The sequence below is a fragment of the Salvia splendens genome, chromosome 11 (assembly GCF_004379255.2).
Source record: "Salvia splendens isolate huo1 chromosome 11, SspV2, whole genome shotgun sequence".
NCBI lineage: Eukaryota > Viridiplantae > Streptophyta > Magnoliopsida > Lamiales > Lamiaceae > Salvia > Salvia splendens.
The window spans coordinates 10,430,854-10,454,624 of NC_056042.1; the positions used below are offsets into that span (position 1 = coordinate 10,430,854).

General features: G+C 32.8%; 1 protein-coding gene, 1 long non-coding RNA gene and 13 other non-coding genes across 15 annotated transcripts in view; 14 read left to right on the plus strand and 1 right to left on the minus strand.

The window, feature by feature from the left end:
• LOC121755480 (40S ribosomal protein S9-2) overlaps nucleotides 1-23,771 on the plus strand; it is a 458,258-nt gene that overhangs the window by 106,369 nt on the left and 328,118 nt on the right. The gene's annotated exons all lie outside the window — the stretch shown is intronic.
• On the minus strand, nucleotides 1,461-6,164 carry LOC121755487. Its single transcript, XR_006040757.1, has 3 exons — nucleotides 5,721-6,164; nucleotides 4,168-4,370; nucleotides 1,461-1,573 (listed from the first exon to the last, which is right to left on the minus strand). It is a non-coding gene; the product is annotated as an uncharacterized LOC121755487 (long non-coding RNA).
• Nucleotides 7,989-8,184, plus strand: LOC121756737. Its single transcript, XR_006041109.1, has one exon. It is a non-coding gene; the product is annotated as a U2 spliceosomal RNA (small nuclear RNA).
• Nucleotides 8,888-9,083, plus strand: LOC121756592. Its single transcript, XR_006040976.1, has one exon. It is a non-coding gene; the product is annotated as a U2 spliceosomal RNA (small nuclear RNA).
• LOC121756597 lies at nucleotides 9,770-9,965 on the plus strand. The gene has a single exon (XR_006040981.1). It is a non-coding gene; the product is annotated as a U2 spliceosomal RNA (small nuclear RNA).
• On the plus strand, nucleotides 10,653-10,847 carry LOC121756593. Its single transcript, XR_006040977.1, has one exon. It is a non-coding gene; the product is annotated as a U2 spliceosomal RNA (small nuclear RNA).
• Nucleotides 11,536-11,731, plus strand: LOC121756583. The gene has a single exon (XR_006040969.1). It is a non-coding gene; the product is annotated as a U2 spliceosomal RNA (small nuclear RNA).
• LOC121756594 lies at nucleotides 12,422-12,617 on the plus strand. The gene has a single exon (XR_006040978.1). It is a non-coding gene; the product is annotated as a U2 spliceosomal RNA (small nuclear RNA).
• LOC121756715 lies at nucleotides 13,316-13,511 on the plus strand. The gene has a single exon (XR_006041088.1). It is a non-coding gene; the product is annotated as a U2 spliceosomal RNA (small nuclear RNA).
• LOC121756611 lies at nucleotides 14,213-14,408 on the plus strand. Its single transcript, XR_006040993.1, has one exon. It is a non-coding gene; the product is annotated as a U2 spliceosomal RNA (small nuclear RNA).
• LOC121756738 lies at nucleotides 15,114-15,307 on the plus strand. The gene has a single exon (XR_006041110.1). It is a non-coding gene; the product is annotated as a U2 spliceosomal RNA (small nuclear RNA).
• Nucleotides 16,011-16,206, plus strand: LOC121756736. Its single transcript, XR_006041108.1, has one exon. It is a non-coding gene; the product is annotated as a U2 spliceosomal RNA (small nuclear RNA).
• Nucleotides 18,331-18,524, plus strand: LOC121756595. The gene has a single exon (XR_006040979.1). It is a non-coding gene; the product is annotated as a U2 spliceosomal RNA (small nuclear RNA).
• Nucleotides 20,651-20,845, plus strand: LOC121756598. The gene has a single exon (XR_006040982.1). It is a non-coding gene; the product is annotated as a U2 spliceosomal RNA (small nuclear RNA).
• LOC121756587 lies at nucleotides 22,973-23,166 on the plus strand. The gene has a single exon (XR_006040971.1). It is a non-coding gene; the product is annotated as a U2 spliceosomal RNA (small nuclear RNA).

Here is a 23,771-nt window from a genome sequence, read left to right on the forward strand (position 1 = left end):
GTCCGGACATACCAAATGGCATAATGAGGTGGTATATCCAACAAATAGATATTTGACAAGTGGAAATCTAAATATGTTATCTACCAACTATACGTAACTCTACATAGAAAGTAATGAATATAAATCATAAATTCAATTAGTACTTTAAATTATGTAAATCTATCCCAAAATTTGGACATTCCTCATATACATGTTCCCAATTATATATTGTATTTAATGGGAAAAATATAAACGTACAGTTATAACTTTTACATGTTATAAAAAAAGTACAAAAAAATAGAAATAATTAATAATAATATAATACTACATCAACAAAATTTAAATTAATAGCCAAACTTTATTATTTATGTAGAATTTACGTAGTACAAAAAAACTAGAAATAATTACTTTTACATGTTATAAAAAAAGTACAAAAAAAACTAGAAATAATTAATAATAATATAATACTACATCAACAAAATTTAAATTAATAGCCACACTTTATTATTTATGTAGAATATACGTAGTACAAATAAAACTAGAAATAATTAATAATAGTATAATACTACTACATCAACAAAATTTAAATGGCAAAACACATCCATAGGTCCCTGTACTTTGATTGTTTATTTCAATAGGTACTTATACAATATTTCCGTTTTAATTGGTCCTTGTACTTCTAGATTTTATATCAATAGATCATTTTTAACGGTTTACATTCAATCCGTTAACTTAACAGTTAAATATATTCCACTTCATCAATTATTATTAAAATATAATCCACATCATATCTTATTTATTCCACTTCATAAATTATTATTAAAATAAACTCCATGTCATATCTTAATTAATGAAATCCGCTAATTAAACATGCTACACTCTACCCTACGTGAACCTCTTTTAAACAAATTTTCTTAATAGCCGTCATAAATATTTCTCCTATGAAAGTTCTTGTTCCCAATATTCAATATGCTTTGAAATTGCTAATATCATTGTGGGCGCAAAGATTTCCAGGTATGTCAACTGAGAAGTTCTTGATTTTTGATTTTTTTATTCTTCAGCACTAACATACAATGAAATTTGGTCGAGAATATGTAAATTAAAGAAACACAAATATTTTTCTGTGTGCGTGCTGTGAATGTTTGGTAGTATAAAATTATAGTTCCAATATTGATTTATGGAGTATGCACTTCATAAAGATTATACCATAGTTTAATTTGACCAGGTTTATCTATAATTTGGCAATGCTTTAGGCTTAAGATTTATTTTGCATAAACACTATTCATACTTGTTATCTTAGAAGGTGTTATACACAACAAAATTAGATACATTAATTCCAGACGTTTTGAGTACATAAGTTTAAAATTTGAAACCAGCAAATATCCACATTTATAGTCATAAATATTACGGTGTACCATTGTTGTGCTTCTGCAGAATGTCTGAAAAAACATTTATATTGTCAATATATCATGGGGGTAGATTTGTTGATGATAGTAGACGTCGCTATGTTGGTGGAAAAGTTACTCAAGTGTGTGATGCCTTGGACATTGATAAGATCTCATATCCAGAGATTATATCTTATGTTAAAGAAGACCTGCAATATGAATTGGAGTCAATTGATGGGTTATATTATCACAAACAAGGAAATTTTGTACTAGTAAAAGATGATCAGGCCATTTTGAGCATTGTCAGTGAGTTATACAAGAAGACAAAGTTAGAATTTTATGTCAAACATAAGAATCTAGCTAAAGAAGTCACTCTTTCTAAGCAAACAGAAGTAATTGATAGAGGAGTCAATCAAGGTGTTGATTTGTCAGATGATAATGGCTCGGAAGATGAACTTCTACAACAAACTTTTGATAATCTCAACAAGGATATAGCATTCTTGACTGATGATGATGAAGAAGTACAAATGTCAAGGAAAAATATAAGATCTTTCAAGGAGAAGAACACATTTAATGGTGAAGATAATACTCGGTCTGATGATGAGTTGGATGCATATGTAGATGACATTATATGTGATTCCCAAGAAGATGATGCTCAAGAAGATGAGGATGATGAATTAGAAGAGGGTAACGATTCTGACGGGAGTTTTTATTATGACAGTGATGATTGTTGTAGCTATTATAGTGAGTCAGATGAAGAGTGTGGAGACCATGCACTTAGAAAACCAAGTGAAATGGTACGCTTTGATCCAATGGCAACCATACCAGTATTTTGTTGTGGCATGATATTCCAAAATGTTCAAGAGTGTCGAGATGCACTTGCAAAGTATGCTATAATGAAGGGTTTACAAATTCATTATATTAAAAACGATCAAGTCAGAGTTAGGGCTGAATGCATGGAAAAATGCCCTTGGAAATTTTTGGCATCTAAAAACAGTCACAATAATGACTTTGTAGTGAAAACTTATGTGCCTAACCATAAGTGTTACAGGAAAAACACCAATCACATGGCTACTAGCAAGTCTTTGTCCAAAGTCTTGAAGGATAGATTATTGGCTACACCTTTTATTAAGTATAGAGACTTAAAGAATCTATGCAAAACTGAGCAGAAGCTTAAAATTAGCTTGACTCAAGCTCGGAATATCAGAAAAAGGTGATTGCTGATTTATTAGGATCTTATACCGAGGAATATAAGAGATTGCATGATTATGTTCAAGAAATAAATTCTAGTAATCCTGGTACAACTTGTGTGGTCAAGGCTTCAAAAGATGAAGGTGGAGATATCAACCATTTTAGATGTTTTAATGTATGTTTTGCTGCATGCAAGAAAGGTTGGACAAAAGGATGTAGGAATATAATAGGTTTAGATGGCTGTTTTTTGAAGGGTGTATGTAAAGGACAACTTTTATGTGCTGTTGGACGAGATGGAAACAATCAAATGTTTCCAATTGCTTGGGCAGTCGTATCTGTTGAAAATAAAGAGAATTGGGGTTGGTTCTTGAATTTATTTAAGTATGATTTGACTATTGGAGATGGAGCAGAACTAACCATCATATCTGACAGGCAAAAAGTAAGTGTAATATATTGGTATAAAATAAATCAGTGTTCTCATATTGGACTTTTTTTACTTGTTGTATATTAATTTTCATTCTATATTTTTCTACTGTAGGGTTTGGATAGTGCAATTAATGAGCACTTGCCAGAAGTTGAACATAGAATGTGTGCTAGACACGTCTACGCAGCTTGGGCAAAAAAATGGAAAGGTGAAGAGAGAAAGATAGCATTTTGGAAGTGTGCTAGGAGTACTTTTGAAAATGATTTAAAGTCACAGTTAAGAGAAATGGATGTATTGGGAAATGGGATTTTGGAAGATTTTATGCAATACAATGTTGAATCCTTTTCAAAAGCATACTTTAGGACAACTCCAAAGTGTGATTCTGTGGATAATAATATGGCTGAAACATTCAATGGTTGGATACTAGATGCAAGGTGTAAGCCAATTATTTCTATGTTGGAAGATATAAGAGTTCAGGTAATGAGAAGATTATATGCTAAAAGGAAGTTTTGTACAACTTGGATATGTGTTGTTGGACCAAGACCTATGCAAAAATTAGAAAGAAACAAAGAGCTCTCATTTAAGTGGCAAATGGTTTGGAATGGGGATGAAGGATATGAGGTTTCTAATGTATATGACCAAGATAACAGACATATCGTTAATTTGAAGTCGTCAAGTTGTACATGTAGAGAGTGGGAACTTACCGGTATCCCATGCCAACATGCAGTTTGTGTCCTGCACAGTGAAGGGTTGGAGCCAGAAATTTCGTTGCTCATTGGTATATAGAATCTACATATTTGAAGGCCTGTCAGTTCATGATACAACCCGTGAGAGGAAAGATCTTGTGGGCCGAAACTGGTAAAGAAGAAATTGCACCACCGGCTCACAGAAAGTTACCAGGGAGGCCTAAAGTTAGAAGAAAGAAAGATAAAAATGAGATTCAGAAGGCAGGCAAACTATCCAGAAAAGGAAGAATCATGACTTGCAAAATATGTAAGCAGCCTGGACATTATATAAGAAGATGTCCTCAAAAGATGAATATGGTACTATTACTCAGACCCTCATTAAGTGGCAAATGGTTTGGAATGGGGATGAAGGATATGAGGTTTCTAATGTATATGACCAAGATAACAGACATATCGTTAATTTGAAGTCGTCAAGTTGTACATGTAGAGAGTGGGAACTTACCGGTATCCCATGCCAACATGCAGTTTGTGTCCTGCACAGTGAAGGGTTGGAGCCAGAAAATTTCGTTGCTCATTGGTATATAGAATCTACATATTTGAAGGCCTATCAGTTCATGATACAACCCGTGAGAGGAAAGATCTTGTGGGCCGAAACTGGTAAAGAAGAAATTGCACCACCGGCTCACAGAAAGTTACCAGGGAGGCCTAAAGTTAGAAGAAAGAAAGATAAAAATGAGATTCAGAAGGCAGGCAAACAATCCAGAAAAGGAAGAATCATGACTTGCAAAATATGTAAGCAGCATGGACATTATATAAGAAGATGTCCTCAAAAGATGAATATGGTACTATTACTCAGCCCCTTTTACAATAAAGTGCTCTCATAAAATTGTGGTTTCTTAACAATGCTTTTCTTGTTAATTTTAATGTAGCCCGGAGAAGATAATGTTAGAAGTCTAGAGCAATATGCAACAAATAAGTCACTCTCTCAAAGCAGAAATGAAATGAGGGATGAACAATCATCAAAAAGGCATAATGGCTCAATCCAACTAGGTAAAAGAAGCAGAACCACAAAATCAAGGATGACGAAAGGTTCGACAAATCATCCAACTAGTTATGGACTATATATCAATGAGAATACTGGTCAAGCAATTGTTAATGTAAGCATTATATTACTCTTTTATATATAATTTAAGTTACCTCATGCTCAATATTTCAGAATAATTACATTGTTGGTTTGCTTTGATCAGCCAGGAATAAGGTCGAATAAATATGTGAAGACACATCAAGAAACATTGTTTTCATGACCATCTGAAGATGCAAATAAAGATGTCCCAGGCAGCAAGAACCAGACAACTTCAGGTTTAAAATGGAAAGGAAAAACATCGATTACAACAAGACAACTGCAAGTTGAGGCACAACGCAAAATAACTACATTCACAACTCAAGCAAAGGAGAGGAAATGATGTGGATCTTGAATTAAGTTTATGAATAATAGATAAGACAATTGTTCGCATTGTTACACGAAATTTATTGCTTTTGCACTTCGTAAGTTTGATTTATTCTTAAAGAATTATATGAATCTCTTTTTTTTCTATTCCTACTAAAGTATAAATGAATTTTCATATAGTTTAAAGTGTTCTGATGATAGCAGATTATATGTGGAATTTTCACTTCCTGGGAATTAATTGCATGATCATCATCTATTTTTAGAGTAAAATTTTGGATGTAACAAGTGTATATCCAATTAGTTTCTTATGAGAGGAAAATCAACTGGGATCATTGTTTATAGGTTGATTGATGAGATTATTGAATTATTGCAGTATATCTTGTCAATTAAATTGTTCAAGATGTAAGTGTGGAGAAGAAAAGAAGGTTTAGCCTACAGATTTCTTATATCATTTCTAATACTTGTCAAGAAATTAAACATTCTAGTAGTTGAATCAAACCTATTGGAATCAATGAACTTATCAATGAACTAAACATCTAGTAGTTGAATCAAACATATTGGAATACTTATTAATAACTACATTAAGAGAAAAGTTTAAGGGATCAAACCTATTGAATGCTTTCATATATTGAACTTTTAGTAGTTGAATCTGGAATGACGCCCCCAATCTCATTTGTAAGTATGAACAGCGGTTTTGAAGCAGGAACAGTATCCCAAATCTCATTTAGAAGTTTCATCGAACACATTGAGTGCATTCTAATTGGTTGCATTTTTATTGCAATCTGCAATCTACTTTTCGTCACAATTCTGCAATTACAAGGCTCCTTCCTCATCTTCCTTTTTTTTTCAGAAACAAAAAATGGCACAACAAAATGAAAGAAATATTGAGCGTCTAGCAAGTCTCCTCATTATCTTGTGTGTATATTTTTTGGAGCATTGTTCCTGCTTGTCTTCAATATGCAGAGAGAAGAAGAAATTTTTTGTTTGATTATATTGGCTGAAATTCATTGAAGAAGATTGATATAAGCGTAGGTTAGTTGAAGGTTGAGTAGTTTGGTTTTACTGATATAAATCTGAAAATGCAATTTGGATTCTTATAAAGTTTCATTTTTATCTTTATGTTTTTTTTCAAGTAGGATATTATGTGGAATATATTTAAATAATTGATGTATGATGTGTCATTTTATAACGGAATAGTTAACGGTTCTGACTCGTGCTAATTTAGTATTCAAAAGCGTCACCCGCAAGTGTACGAGTTAAGTAGCACGTGGTAAGCTAAATTATCGATCCACGGAGACTAAAAGCCGGTTTGAATACTATGATGTAACTTTGAACACTATCCTGGGAGGTGGCATTTTACTTGCGCATTCTTCCTTCTACTTCAGTACATGCCCTCTCTACTTTCTTCGTAGCATGCTCTGTTTTTACCCGGAGTAGAATAGCGAAAGCGCCAAATCCCTTGCAGCGATAACGATGTCCTCTCCTTTCTCCCCTTGAGGCTTATCCCGTCCATCTCCTCTGGAGTTTCGCACGTCATGTCGTAGATGAGAGGTGCAACGATCGCTTCTTCTTCCGCTTGGGACTTCTCCCATGTTGGTTCGGCTTCAACGGCTCCTGTTCTTTCTTGCTTCTCCATCGGGTCCTTTGACTCTTGCTCAGCATTTGATAACTCCTTCTCCTCAGGCTCACTCATACCTTCTTCTTCTACTTTATTCTCATTCACCCTGGCTTGTGCTCAATCTTCTTGTATCCCTTTCATTATATCAGCTAGCATGGCGATTTGGTTAATCATTTCATCCATGCTGGATTTCTGCTCATCATACGTGTGCTGCATTTCTAGGGTAAGCTCATAATTTGATTTTAAGCAGCACCTCATGCTCTGCTGGGATACGATCAATCCTCCGATCGTTTCTTCCGTCGAGTCTGCATAATATCTGTCAGCGTTGTCTCAAGTTTCCTGCCAAGGATCTTCTGGGTTTACTTGCTTTCGTATTTTCCGAAGTGTTAGCTTAGTTTAATTTCAAGTTGCTTTGTAGTTAAAGTTTCGATCTTTCTGTACTTCGAATGTCCGCTGTACTCGTTTGGATTCTGAGTATAAAATCAAAGTTGTTCTGTTTTTGTCATCATGTTTACTGTTCCAAGTAGTTAATTTTCATTCTAGTCTAAAATTCAATTGACCTAGTAGTTAAAATTCCCTTGAGCAAGTAGTTAGTTACTTTTCTGTCTAAGGTAAAATCAGTAGTTAAAAACTCCTAAAAGTTAAAGCGTGGCAGCAGCCAACCCCTTGTTCACTACTCACACACTTGATATACGAGCTTCTCTGTGGGATCGACCCCGAACTTGCCGCTTTACTGTTAAAGTAGTGCAAAATTGAGAGTTTATAAATTACATTGGTGGCGTGCGAGAGCGAGAGCAACTTGATCAAGTAGCAACGACATTTGCTAGCTGATCCATCCGGTTCAGTTATCTCTTCTATATAACTTGAATCAAAGAAAACCACAAGTCGCATCCGCAGGTCCGCCAGTGAGACATACTTTTATATATTGGTTTTATAATACAATTTAAATGAGAATGAGTTTATGGAATGTAGGCCAATTACCAACTAAGGTAAAACTGAAAGGTGACAAATTTTTAAGGACAGGCGAAAATAAAAACTAGGGACAAATTTCGAGGGAAGGGTAGGGTAATTCCTTTTATATTTAAACAAATTTCGAGGAAAGGGTGGGGTAATTCCTTTTATATTTAATGAAGCTACGTTAAAAGCATAATTCAGATTCAAAACAACAAAATATTAAATTATCCCTCATCCAACACGAGCAAGAAAATAGTGTTTTAATCATAGTATAAAAAGAAGAGGTGGGTAGATGTTGAAGCTCATACGTTTCTCGGCCTTTTGGTTAAGATCAAGTGTAGTATGTGTTCTTATCAGTTTAATATCTGATATGTGGGTCAATGGCTCACACGATATTAAATTTATTTTTCAAAGGTGAAGATCCATCAAAGTAGCTTGCTACTTGGGTCTTCTAGCGTCGCCCATGCGTTGCACTACTGCACGGGCCTGACGCACCCCGTTAATTCTAGTTCAATCTTTACTTGGGTATCTCAATTTATGGTACATAATATTTTTATTTAATATATATTTAATGAGGTTCTCTTTTGAGTGTAATTTTGAAATTGATTATAGTTCTAATTGATTTTGGGATCTTTCTTTACATAATTATGTTTCACATATAAGTTTATAAATAATTTATATTCGCAATTTGGATTTTATAGTTTATAAGCATTGAGTTAATTCTAGATATAGACACATCCAGTTGTTAGTCACATTCATATGCTAATTAGAAGAATGTTTTTGCTATAGTTTTCGAGTTTATACTCCCTCCATCCCTAATAATTTGTCACGATTTGACCCAGCACCGGTTTTAAAAAATTAAATAGAAAGTGAATTGAAAAAGTTAGCGGCATGTGAGACATACTCTTATATATTAGTTTTATAATAAAATTTAAATGAGAATGAGTTTATGGAATGTAGGCCCATTACCAACTAAGGTAAAACTAAAAGGTGACAAATTTTTAAGGATAGGCGAAAATAGAAACTAGGGACAAATATCGAGCGAAGGGTGGGGTAATTCCTTTTATATTTAATGAAGCTACATTAAAAGCATAATTCAGATTCAAAACAACAAAATATCACTTTATCCCACATCCAACACGAGAAAGAAAATTGCTTTTGAATCATAGTATAAAAAGAAGAGGTGTGTAGATCGTGAAGCTCATACCTTTCTTGGCCTTTTGGCTAGGATCAGGTGTAGTATTTGTTCTTATCAGTTTAATATCTGATATGTGGGCCATTGGCTCACACAATATTAAATTTATTTTTTGAAGGTGAAGATCCATCAAAATGGGTTGCTACTTGGGTCTTCAAACGTCGCCCATGTGTTGCACTAATACACGGACCTGACGCACCGCCAATTCAAGTTCAATCTTTACTTGAGTATCTCAATTTATGGTACATAACATTATTTTATTTATAATTTATTTAATGAGTTCTCTTTTGAGTGTAATTTCGAAATTGATTATAGTTCTAATTGATCGTGGGGATCTTTCTTTACATAATTATGTTTCACATATAAGTTTATAAATAATTTATATTTGCAATTTGGATTTTATAGTTTTTAAGCATTGAGTTAATTCTAGATATAGACAAATCTCATTGTTAGTCAAAATCATATGCTAATTAGAAGATAGTTTATGCTATAGTTTCCTTGTTTATACTCCCTCCATCCTTAATAATTTGTCACGATTTGACACGACACCGGTTTAAAAAAATTAAATAGAAAGTGAGTTGAAAAAGTTAGCGGCATATGAGTCATACTTTATATATTAGTTTTAGAATAAAATGTGAATGAGAATGAGTTTATGTAATGTGGGCCCATTACCAACTAAGGTAAAATTGAAAGGTGACATATTTTAACTAACTTTCTATTTAATTTTTAGGTAAACTGAAAGGTGACAAAGGTAAAACTGAAAGGTAAACTAATGAAGCTACGTTCAGATTCAAAACAACAAAATATTAAATTATCCCACATCTAACACGAGAAAGAAAATTATGTTTTAATCATTGTATAAAAAGAAAGGTGGGTAGATGTTGAAGCTCATACCTTTCTCGGCCTTTTGGCTAAGATCAAGTGTAGTATCTGTTTTTATCAGTTTAATATTTGATATGTAAGTCATTGGCTCACACGATATAAAATTATTTTTCGAAAGTTGAAGATCCATCAAATTAGCTTGCTACTTGGGTCTTCTAGCGTAGCCCATGCGTTGTACTATTGCACGGGACTAACGCACCCCGCCAATTCAAGTTCAATCTTTACTTGGGTATCTCAATTTATGTTACATAATATTATTTTATTTATTATTTATTTAATGAGTTTCTCTTTTGAGTGTAATTTCGAAATTGATTATAGTTCTAATTGATCTTGGGGATCTTTCTTTACATAATTATGTTTCACATATAAGTTTTAAATAATTATATTTGCAATGTGGATTTTATAGTTTTTAAGCATTGAGTTAATTCTAGATATAGACAAATCTCATTGTTAGTCAAAATCATATGCTAATTAGAAGATAGTTTATGCTATAGTTTCCTGTTTATACTCCCTCCATCCTTAATAATTTGTCACGATTTGACACGACACCGGTTTAAAAAAATTAAATAGAAAGTGAGTTGAAAAAGTTAGCGGCATATGAGTCATACTTTTATATATTAGTTTTAGAATAAAATGTGAATGAGAATGAGTTTATGTAATGTGGGCCCATTACCAACTAAGGTAAAATTGAAAGGTGACATATTTTAACTAACTTTCTATTTAATTTTTAGGTAAACTGAAAGGTGACAAAGGTAAAACTGAAAGGTAAACTAATGAAGCTACGTTCAGATTCAAAACAAAAAAATATTAAATTATCCCACATCTAACACGAGAAAGAAAATTATGTTTTAATCATTGTATAAAAAGAAAGGTGGGTAGATGTTGAAGCTCATACCTTTCTCGGCCTTTTGGCTAAGATCAAGTGTAGTATCTGTTTTATCAGTTTAATATCTGATATGTAAGTCATTGGCTCACACGATATAAAATTTATTTTTCGAAAGTGAAGATCCATCAAATTAGCTTGCTACTTGGGTCTTCTAGCGTAGCCCATGCATTGTACTATTGCACGGGCCTAACGCACCCCGCCAATTCAAGTTCAATCTTTACTTGGTATCTCAATTTATGTTACATAATATTATTTTATTTATTATTTATTTAATGAGTTTCTCTTTTGAGTGTAATTTCGAAATTGATTATAGTTCTAATTGATCTTGGGGATCTTTCTTACATAATTATGTTTCACATATAAGTTTATAAATAATTTATATTTGCAATGTGGATTTTATAGTTTTTAAGCATTGAGTTAATTCTAGATATAGACAAATCTCATTGTTAGTCAAAATCATATGCTAATTAGAAGATAGTTTATGCTATAGTTTCCTTGTTTATACTCCCTCCATCCTTAATAATTTGTCACGATTTGACACGACACCGGTTTAAAAAAATTAAATAGAAAGTGAGTTGAAAAAGTTAGCGGCATATGAGTCATACTTTTATATATTAGTTTTAGAATAAAATGTGAATGAGAATGAGTTTATGTAATGTGGGCCCATTACCAACTAAGGTAAAATTGAAAGGTGACATATTTTAACTAACTTTCTATTTAATTTTTAGGTAAACTGAAAGGTGACAAAGGTAAAACTGAAAGGTAAACTAATGAAGCTACGTTCAGATTCAAAACAACAAAATATTAAATTATCCCACATCTAACACGAGAAAGAAAATTATGTTTTAATCATTGTATAAAAAGAAAGGTGGGTAGATGTTGAAGCTCATACCTTTCTCGGCCTTTTGGCTAAGATCAAGTGTAGTATCTGTTTTTATCAGTTTAATATCTGATATGTAAGTCATTGGCTCACACGATATAAAATTTATTTTTCGAAAGTGAAGATCCATCAAATTAGCTTGCTACTTGGGTCTTCTAGCGTAGCCCATGCGTTGTACTATTGCACGGGCCTAACGCACCCCGCCAATTCAAGTTCAATCTTTACTTGGGTATCTCAATTTATGTTACATAATATTATTTTATTTATTATTTATTTAATGAGTTTCTCTTTTGAGTGTAATTTCGAAATTGATTATAGTTCTAATTGATCTTGGGGATCTTTCTTTACATAATTATGTTTCACATATAAGTTTATAAATAATTTATATTTGCAATGTGGATTTTATAGTTTTTAAGCATTGAGTTAATTCTAGATATAGACAAATCTCATTGTTAGTCAAAATCATATGCTAATTAGAAGATAGTTTATGCTATAGTTTCCTTGTTTATACTCCCTCCATCCTTAATAATTTGTCACGATTTGACACGACACCGGTTTAAAAAAATTAAATAGAAAGTGAGTTGAAAAAGTTAGCGGCATATGAGTCATACTTTTATATATTAGTTTTAGAATAAAATGTGAATGAGAATGAGTTCATGTAATGTGGGCCCATTACCAACTAAGGTAAAATTGAAAGGTGACATATTTTAACTAACTTTCTATTTAATTTTTAGGTAAACTGAAAGGTGACAAAGGTAAAACTGAAAGGTAAACTAATGAAGCTACGTTCAGATTCAAAACAACAAAATATTAAATTATCCCACATCTAACACGAGAAAGAAAATTATGTTTTAATCATTGTATAAAAAGAAAGGTGGGTAGATGTTGAAGCTCATACCTTTCTCGGCCTTTTGGCTAAGATAAAGTGTAGTATCTGTTTTTATCAGTTTAATATCTGATATGTAAGTCATTGGCTCACACGATATAAAATTTATTTTTCGAAAGTGAAGATCCATCAAATTAGCTTGCTACTTGGGTCTTCTAGCGTAGCCCATGCGTTGTACTATTGCACGGGCCTAACGCACCCCGCCAATTCAAGTTCAATCTTTACTTGGGTATCTCAATTTATGGTACATAATATTATTTATTTATTTTTAATGAGTTTCTTTTTGAGTGTAATTTCGAAATTGATTATAGTTCTAATTGATCTTGGGGATCTTTCTTTACATAATTATGTTTCACATATAAGTTTATAAATAATTTATATTTGCAATTTGGATTTTATAGTTTTTAAGCGTTTAGTTAATTCTAGATATAGACAAATCCCATTGTTAGTCACAATCATATGCTAATTAGAATAATGTTATTGCTATGGTTTCCTAGTTTAAACTCCCTCTATCCATAATAATTTGTCACGATATGACACGACACCGGTTTTAAAAAATTAAATAGAAAGTGAGTTGAAAAAGTTAGCTGCATGTGACTCATACTTTTATATATTAGTTTTATAATAAAATTTGAATGAGAATGAGTTTATGGAATATGGTCCCATTACCAACAAATGTAAAACTGAATGGTGACAAATATTTAAGGACAAGCGAATATAGAAACAAGTGACGAATTTCAAGGAAGGGTGGGGTAGTTCCTTTTATATTTAATGATGCTGCGTTAAAAGCATAATTCAGATTTAAAGCAACAAAATATCGCATTATCCCACATCCAACACGAGAAAGAAAATTGCTTTTGAATCATAGTATAAAAAGAAGAGGTGGGTAGATGTTGAAGCTCATACCTTTCTCGGCCTTTTGGCTAAGATCAAGTGTAGTATCTGTTCTTATCAGTTTAATATCTGATATGTGGGCCATTGGCTCATACGATATTAAATTTATTTTTCGAAGGAGAAGATCCATCAAAGTAGCTTGCTGCTTGGGTCTTCTAGCGTCGCCCATGCGTTGGACTATTGCACGGGCCTAACGCACCCCACTAATTCAAGTTCAATCTTTACTTGGGTATCTCAATTTATGGTACATAATATTATATTATTTATTATTTTTAATGAGTTTTCTTTTGAGTGTAATTTCGAAATTGATTATAGTTCTAATTGATCTTCGGGATCTTTCTTTACATAATTATGTTTCACATATAAGTTTATAAATAATTTATATTTGCAATTTGGATTTTATAGTTTTAAGCGTTTAGTTAATTCTTGATATAGACAAATCCCATTGTTAGTCACAATCATATGCTAATTAGAAGAATGTTATTGCTATGGTTTCCTAGTTTAAACTCTCTCTATCCATAATAATTTGTCACGATTTGACACGGCACCGGTTTTAAAAAATTAAATAGAAAGTGAGTTGAAAAAGTTAGCTGCATGTGACTCATACTTTTATATATTAGTTTATAATAAAATTTGAAAGAGAATGAGTTTATGGAATATGGTCCCATTAGCAACAAATGTAAAACTGAAAGGTGACAATTTTTTAAGGAAAAACGAATATAGAAACAAGTGACGAATTTCAAGGGAAGGGTGGGGTAGTTCCTTTTATATTTAATGATGCTGCGTTAAAAGCGTAATTCAGATTTAAAGCAACAAAATATCGCATTATCCCACATCCAACACGAAAAAGAAAATTGCTTTTGAATCATAGTATAAAAAGAAGAGGTGGGTAGATGTTGAAGCTCATACCTTTCTCGGCCTTTTGGCTAAGATCAAGTGTAGTATCTGTTCTTATCAGTTTAATATCTGATATGTGGGCCATTGGCTCACACGATATTAAATTTATTTTTTGAAGGTGAAGATCCATCAAAGTAGCTTGCTGCTTGGGTCTTCTAGCGTCGCCCATGCGTTGCACTATTGCACGGGCCTAACGCACCCCGCCAATTCAAGTTCAATCTTTACTTAGGTATCTCAATTTATGGTACATAATATTATATTATTTATTATTTTTTTAATGAGTTTTTCTTTTGAGTGTAATTTCGAAATTGATTATAGTTCTAATTGATCTTGGGGATCTTTCTTTACATAATAATGTTTCACATATAAGTTTATAAATAATTATATTTGCAATTTGGATTTTATAGTTTTTAAGCATTTAGTTAATTCTAGATATAGACAAATCCCATTGTTAGTCACAATCATATGCTAATTGGAAGAATGTTATTGCTATGGTTTCCTATTTTAAACTCCCTCTATACATAATAATTTGTCACGATTTAACACGGCACCGGTTTTAAAAAATTAAATAGAAAGTGAGTTGAAAAAGTTAGGTGCATGTGACTCATACTTTTATATATTAGTTTTATAATAAAATTTGAATGAGAATGAGTTTATGGAATATGGTCCCATTACAAACAAATGTAAAACTGAAAGGTGACAAATTTTTAAGGACAAGCGAATATAGAAACAAGTGACGAATTTCAAGGGAAGGATGGGGTAGTTCCTTTTATATTTAATGATGTTGCGTTAAAAGCATAATTCAGAGTTAAAGCAACAAAATATCGCATTATCCCACATCCAACACGAGAAAGAAAATTGCTTTTGAATCATAGTATAAAAAGAAGAGGTGGGTAGATGTTGAAGCTCATACCTTTCTCGGCCTTTTGGCTAAGATCAAGTGTAGTATCTGTTCTTATCAGTTTAATATCTGATATGTGGGCCATTGGCTCACACGATATTAAATCATTTTTCGTAGGTGAAGATCCATCAAAGTAGCTTGCTGCTTGGGTCTTTAGCGTCGCCCATGCGTTGCACTATTGCACGGGCCTAACGCACCCCGCCAATTCAAGTTCAATCTTTACTTGGGTATCTCTATTTATGGTACATATATTATATATTTTATTATTTTTTAATGAGTTTCTGTTTTGAGTGTAATTTCGAAATTGATTATAGTTCTAATTGATTTTCGGGTTCATCCTTTACATAATTATGTTTCACATATAAGTTTATAAATAATTTATATTTGCAATTTGGATTTTATAGTTTTTAAGCGTTTAGTTAATTCTAGATATAGTTAAATTCCTTTGTTAGTCACAGTCATATGCTAATTATAAGAATGTTTTTCTATAGTTTCCTAGTTTATACTCCCTCCATCCTTAATAATTTGTCAAGATTTGACACGTCATCGGTTTTAAAAAATTAAATAGAAAGTGAGTTGAAAAGGTTAGCGGCATGTGAGTCATACTTTTATATATTAGTTTTATAATAAAATATGAATGAGAATGAGTTTATGGAATGTGGTCCCATTACCAACAAAAGTAAAACTGAAAGGTGACAAATTTTTAAGGAAAAGCGAATATAGAAACAAGTGACGAATTTCAAGGGAAGGATGGGGTAATTCCTTTTATATTTAATGATGCTACGTTAAAAGCATAATTCAGATTTAAATCAATAAAATATCGCATTATCCCACATCCAAAACGAGAAAGAAAATTGCTTTTGAATCATAGTATAAAAAGAAGAGTTGGGTAGATGTTGAAGCTCATACCTTTCTCGGCCTTTTGGCTAAGATCAAGTGTAGTATCTGTTCTTATCAGTTTAATATCTGATATGTGGGCCATTGGCTCACACGATATTAAATTTATTTTTCGAAGGTGAAGATCCATCAAAGTAGCTTGCTACTTGGGTCTTCTAGCGTCGCCCATGCGTTGCACTATTGCACGGGCCTGACGCACCCCGCCAATTCAAGTTCAACTTTACTTGGGTATCTCAATTTATGGTACATAATATTTATTATTTTTTAATGAGTTTCTCTTTTTAGTGTAATTTCAAAATTGATTATAGTTCTAATTGATCTTGGGGATCTTTCTTTACATAATTATGTTTCACATATAAGTTTATAAATAATTTATATTTGCAATTTGGATTTTATAGTTTTTAAGCATTTAGTTAATTCTAGATATAGACAAATCCCATTGTTAGTCACAATAACATGCTAATTAGAAGAATGTTTTTGCTATAGTTTTCTAGTTTATACTGAAGGGGTTGGCAGCGGAAGCGTGCGTTCTAACGAATCACATAATTCTGATCTATTTAGCAGATTATTTAGATAAATTCTAAACACGTTTTAGTACAAATAATCCCTAAAACATGCGTACTACGGAATTAGCCAATTTACCTCGTTGATTCACTTAAGAATCGAAGATGGCTTGCGTCTTCTCCACATGAAGATCTTGAGAACTCGACCTTGGATCTTCTGACTGGTGTCCCGGACTGTAGACTGATGTTTATGTGGGCAAATCTCACTAGTGTACTAGGACTTAAATAATGAAGACAGAAATCTGCTCACAGAAGGAGAGCAATTTTCGATCCTTTCTCAAAGATGAGGGGGACGAAAATTATGATGTGAAAAAAAGTGTTAATTCTGTCTCCTTTATTCTCCTATTTATATTAAGTCACATATTGTGCCCAGTCAGGGATCTAAGGATGAATTTGGACATGGCCTCACCCAATTAGCTTTTCACTAATTAAATTGAACCCACAATTTAATACAAGCTTATATTGGAATATTACAAGCAGCCACTACAGAAGTAATATTGCGCTGCCTTTCCAAATCTGAAATTACAAGTATTCCGGGTTTTCTTTTAGTGTGTTACATTCATTTCCCGCGCTTAAGATAAAAACATCCATTAATTAAAAAAAAAGGAATCAATGTCTGCTATGGACTTAATTAATTAACATATTTTAATCTCCAAGAGTGGACTTAGCAAGAAACTCTTATTTATTATTTATAGAGTAATCAAACTCCACTAGCTAGGTTTCGAATAATAAAACCTTGTTACGAGCTCCTCTTGTGGATGTTATCAAACGAGACTCTCATCGCACAACGATTCAAACATAATAGCAATCCTAGCACCGCTAGATAATGATCACCACTACCCAATATACCTGGATCGTTGGTGACGAAAAACCGCACCTTTTGGTTAGTCAAGTAGTATCGTATGCTCAATCTAACGTACATTGATAAGAAATTAATTATCAAGACCTAGTCTTTCAGTAGATAGCATAAAGACTCGTCTTGCCTTTAGATCCAATTCAGTGCAATACCACACCAACATCATCTTATTTCAATAAGGCTTAGAAATAATCGGACTGACATTGCAACCTTTCACGATAGGTAGTCTAGGCCTATCTAGGTTGTGAAATTCTTATTTTTCTTTGTTCACAACTGACCGTGTTACCTTAAATTGGACGCGGTCCACAATCGGTCTACTAAAACAAAGACTTAGACTTTGTTACGTTCACTTATACATTTAAATATGCAATAAACATCCATTAAATGTAAAACCTAACCACATTATGACAAAAAATAATCTGTTGCATTTACTTGGAAAATAATAATTAGAGTTTTACAGTATTCAATCACTCGAAAGGTGATTTCTAGTATACAAACCCTAATATATACTCCCTCCATCCTTAATAATTTGTTCCAATTTGACACGACACCGGTTTTAAAAAATTAAATAGAAAGTGAGTTGAAAACGTTAGCGGCATGAGAGTCATAGTTTTATATATTAGTTTTATAATAAAATTTGAATGAAAATGAGTTTATGGAATGTGGTCCCATTACCAACAAATGTAAAACTGAAATGTGACAAATTTTTAAGGAGAGGCGAAAATAGAAACAAGTGACAAATTTCGAGGGAAGGGTGGGGTAATTCCTTTTATATTTAATGGAGCTACGTTAAAAGCATAATTCATATTCAAAACAACAAAATGTCGCATTATCCCACATCCAACACGAGAAAGAAAATTGCTTTTGAATCATAGTATAAAAAGAAGAGGTGGGTATATGTTGAAGCTCTTACCTTTCTCTGCCCTTTGGCTAAGATCAAGTGTAGTATCTGTTCTTATCAGTTTAATATCTGGTATGTGGGTCAATGGCTCACACGATATTAAATTTATTTTCCGAAGGTGAAGATCCATCAAAGTAGCTTGCTACTTGGGTCTTCTAGCGTCGTCCATGCGTTGCACTATTGCACGAACCCCGCCAATCCAAGTTCAATCTTTACTTGGGTATCTCAATTTATGGTACATAATATTTTTTATTTATTATTTTTTTAATGAGTTTCTCTTTTTAGTGTAATTTTAAAATTGATTATAGTTCTAATTGATCTTGGGGATCTTTCTTTACATAATTATGTTTCACATATAAGTTTATAAATAATTTATATTTGCAATTTGGATTTTATAATTTTTAAGCATTTAGTTAATTCTAGATATAGACAAATCCCATTGTTAGTCACAATCACATGCTAATTAGAAGAATGTTTTTGCTATAGTTTTCTAGTTTATACTGAAGGGGTTGCAGCGGAAGCGTGCGTTCTAACGAATCACATAATTCTGATCTATTTAGCAGATTATTTAGATAAATTCTAAACCGTTTTAGTACAAATAATCCCTAAAACATGCGTACTACGGAATTAGCCAATTTACCTCATTGATTCACTTAAGAATCGAATATGGCTTGCGTCTTCTCCACATGAAGATCTTGAGAACTCGACCTCAGATCTTCTGACTGGTGTCCCGGACTGTAGACTGATGTTTGTGTGGGCAAATCTCACTAGTGTACTAGGACTTAAATAATGAAGACAGAAATCTGCTCACAGAAGGAGAGCAATTTTCGATCCTTTCTCAAAGATGAGGGGGACGAAAATTATGATGTGAAAAAAAGTGTTAATTCTGTCTCCTTTATTCTCCTATTTATATTAAGTCACATATTGGGCTCAGTCAGGGATCTAAGGATGAATTTGGACATGGCCTCACCCAATTAGCTTTTCACTAATTAAATTGAACCCACAATTTAATACAAGCTTATATTGTAATATTACAAGCAGCCACTACAGAAGTAATATTGCGCTGCCTTTCCAAATCCGAAATTACAAGTATTTCGGGTTTCCTTTTAGTGTGTTACATTCATTTCCCGCGCTTAAGATAGAAACATCCATTAATTAATCAATGTCTGCTATGGACTTAATTAATTAACATATTTTAATCTCCAAGAGTGGACTTAGCAAGAAACTCTTATTTATTATTTATAGAGTAATCAAACTCCAACTAGCTAGGTTTCGAATAATAAAACCTTGTTACGAGCTCCTCTTGTGGATGTTATCAAACGAGACTCTCATCGCACACGATTCAACATAATAGCAATCCTAGCACCGCTAGATAATGATCACCACTACCCAATATACCTGGATCGTTGGGTGACGAAAAACCCGCACCTTTTGGTTAGTCAAAGTAGTAGATACTCAATATCGTATGCTCAATGCTAACGTACATTGATAAGAAATTAATTATCAAGACCTAGTCTTTCAGTAGATAGCATAAAGACTCGTCTTGCCTTTAGATCCAATTCAGTGCAATACCACACCAACATCATCTTATTTCAATAAGGCTTAGAAATAATCGGACTGACATTGCAACCTTTCACGATAGGTAGTCTAGGCCTATCTAGGTTGTGAAATTCTTATTTTTCTTTGTTCAGAACTGACCGTGTTACCTTAAATTGGATGCGGTCCACAACCGGTCTACTAAAACAAAGACTTAGACTTTGTTACGTTCACTTATACATTTAAATATGCAATAAACATCCATTAAATATAAAACCTAACAACATTATGACAAAAATAATCTGTTGCATTTACTTGGAAAAAAATAATTAGAGTTTTACAGTATTCAATCACTCGAAAGGTGATTTCTAGTATACAAACCCTAATATATACTCCCTCCATCCTTAATAATTTGTTCCAATTTGACACGACACCGGTTTTAAAAAATTAAATAGAAAGTGAGTTGAAAACGTTAGCGGCATGAGAGTCATAGTTTTATATATTAGTTTTATAATAAAATTTGAATGAAAATGAGTTTATGGAATGTGGTCCCATTACCAACAAATGTAAAACTGAAATGTGACAAATTTTTAAGGAGAGGCGAAAATAGAAACAAGTGACAAATTTCGAGGGAAGGGTGGGGTAATTCCTTTTATATTTAATGGAGCTACGTTAAAAGCATAATTCATATTCAAAACAACAAAATGTCGCATTATCCCACATCCAACACGAGAAAGAAAATTGCTTTTGAATCATAGTATAAAAAGAAGATGTGGGTATATGGTGAAGCTCTTACCTTTCTTGGCCCTTTGGCTAAGATCAAGTGTAGTATCTGTTCTTATCAGTTTAATATCTGGTATGTGGGTCAATGGCTCACACGATATTAAATTTATTTTTCGAAGGTGATGATCCATCAAAGTAGCTTGCTACTTGGGTCTTCTAGAGTCGTCCATGCGTTGCACTATTGCACGAACCCCGCCAATCCAAGTTCAATCTTTACTTGGGTATCTCAATTTATGGTACATAATATTTTTTATTTATTATTTTTTTAATGAGTTTGTCTTTTTAGTGTAATTTTAAAATTGATTATAGTTCTAATTGATCTTGGGGATCTTTCTTTACATAATTATGTTTCACATATAAGTTTATAAATAATTTATATTTTCAATTTGGATTTTATAATTTTTAAGCATTTAGTTAATTCTAGATATAGACAAATCCCATTGTTAGTCACAATCACATGCTAATTAGAAGAATGTTTTTGCTATAGTTTTCTAGTTTATACTGAAGGGGTTGACAGCGGAAGCGTGCGTTCTAACGAATCACATGATTCTGATCTATTTAGCAGATTATTTAGATAAATTCTAAACCCGTTTTAGTACAAATAATCCCTAAAACATGCGTACTACGGAATTAGCCAATTTACCTCATTGATTCACTTAAGAATCGAATATGGCTTGCGTCTTCTCCACATGAAGATCTTGAGAACTCGACCTCAGATCTTCTGACTGGTGTCCCGGACTGTAGACTGATGTTTGTGTGGGCAAATCTCACTAGTGTACTAGGACTTAAATAATGAAGACAGAAATCTGCTCACAGAAGGAGAGCAATTTTCGATCCTTTCTCAAAGATGAGGGGGACGAAAATTATGATGTGAAAAAAAGTGTTAATTCTGTCTCCTTTATTCTCCTATTTATATTAAGTCACATATTGGGCTCAGTCAGGGATCTAAGGATGAATTTGGACATGGCCTCACCCAATTAGCTTTTCACTAATTAAATTGAACCCACAATTTAATACAAGCTTATATTGTAATATTACAAGCAGCCACTACAGAAGTAATATTGCGCTGCCTTTGCAAATCCGAAATTACAAGTATTTCGGGTTTCCTTTTAGTGTGTTACATTCATTTCCCGCGCTTAAGATAGAAACATCCATTAATTAATCAATGTCTGTTATGGACTTAATTAATTAACATATTTTAATCTCCAAGAGTGGACTTAGCAAGAAACTCTTATTTATTATTTATAGAGTAATCAAACTCCAACTAGCTAGGTTTCGAATAATAAAACCTTGTTACGAGCTCCTCTTGTGGATGTTATCAAACGAGACTCTCATCGCACACGATTCAACATAATAGCAATCCTAGCACCGCTAGATAATGATCACCACTACCCAATATACCTGGATCGTTGGGTGACGAAAAACCCGCACCTTTTGGTAAGTCAGAGTAGTAGATACTCAATATCGTATGCTCAATGCTAACGTACATTGATAAGAAATTAATTATCAAGACCTAGTCTTTCAGTAGATAGCATAAAGACTCGTCTTGCCTTTAGATCCAATTCAGTGCAATACCACACCAACGTCATCTTATTTCAATATGGCTTAGAAATAATCGGACTGACATTGCAACCTTTCACGATAGGTAGTCTAGGCCTATCTAGGTTGTGAAATTCTTATTTTTCTTTGTTCAGAACTGACCGTGTTACCTTAAATTGGATGCGGTCCACAACCGGTCTACTAAAACAAAGACTTAGACTTTGTTACGTTCACTTATACATTTAAATATGCAATAAACATCCATTAAATGTAAAACCTAACAACATTATGATCAAAATAATCTGTTGCATTTACTTGGAAAATAATAATTAGAGTTTTACAGTATTCAATCACTCGAAAGGTGATTTCTAGTATACAAACCCTAATATATACTCCCTCCATCCTTAATAATTTGTTCCAATTTGACACGACACCGGTTTAAAAAAATTAAATAGAAAGTGAGTTGAAAACGTTAGCGGCATGAGAGTCATAGTTTTATATATTAGTTTTATAATAAAATTTGAATGAAAATGAGTTTATGGAATGTGGTCCCATTACCAACAAATGTAAAACTGAAATGTGACAAATTTTTAAGGAGAGGCGAAAATAGAAACAAGTGACAAATTTCGAGGGAAGGGTGGGGTAATTCCTTTTATATTTAATGGAGCTACGTTAAAAGCATAATTCATATTCAAAACAACAAAATGTCGCATTATCCCACATCCAACACGAGAAAGAAAATTGCTTTTGAATCATAGTATAAAAAGAAGAGGTGGGTATATGTTGAAGCTCTTACCTTTCTCGGCCCTTTGGCTAAGATCAAGTGTAGTATCTGTTCTTATCAGTTTAATATCTGGTATGTGGGTCAATGGCTCACACGATATTAAATTTATTTTTCGAAGGTGAAGATCCATCAAAGTAGCTTGCTACTTGGGTCTTCTAGCGTCGTCCATGCGTTGCACTATTGCACGCACCCCGCCAATCCAAGTTCAATCTTTACTTGGGTATCTCAATTTATGGTACATAATATTTTTTATTTATTATTTTTTTAATGAGTTTCTCTTTTTAAATTGATTATAGTTCTAATTGATCTTGGGGATCTTTCTTTACATAATTATGTTTCACATATAAGTTTATAAATAATTTATATTTGCAATTTGGATTTTATAATTTTTAAGCATTTAGTTAATTCTAGATATAGACAAATCCCATTGTTAGTCACAATCACATGCTAATTAGAAGAATGTTTTTGCTATAGTTTTCTAGTTTATACTGAAGGGGTTGGCAGCGGAAGCGTGCGTTCTAACGAATCACATAATTCTGATCTATTTAGCAGATTATTTAGATAAATTCTAAACACGTTTTAGTACAAATAATCCCTAAAACATGCGTACTACGGAATTAGCCAATTTACCTCGTTGATTCACTTAAGAATCGAATATGGCTTGCGTCTTCTCCACATGAAGATCTTGAGAACTCGACCTCAGATCTTCTGACTGGTGTCCCGGACTGTAGACTGATGTTTGTGTGGACAAATCTCACTAGTGTACTAGGACTTAAATAATGAAGACAGAAATCTGCTCACAGAAGG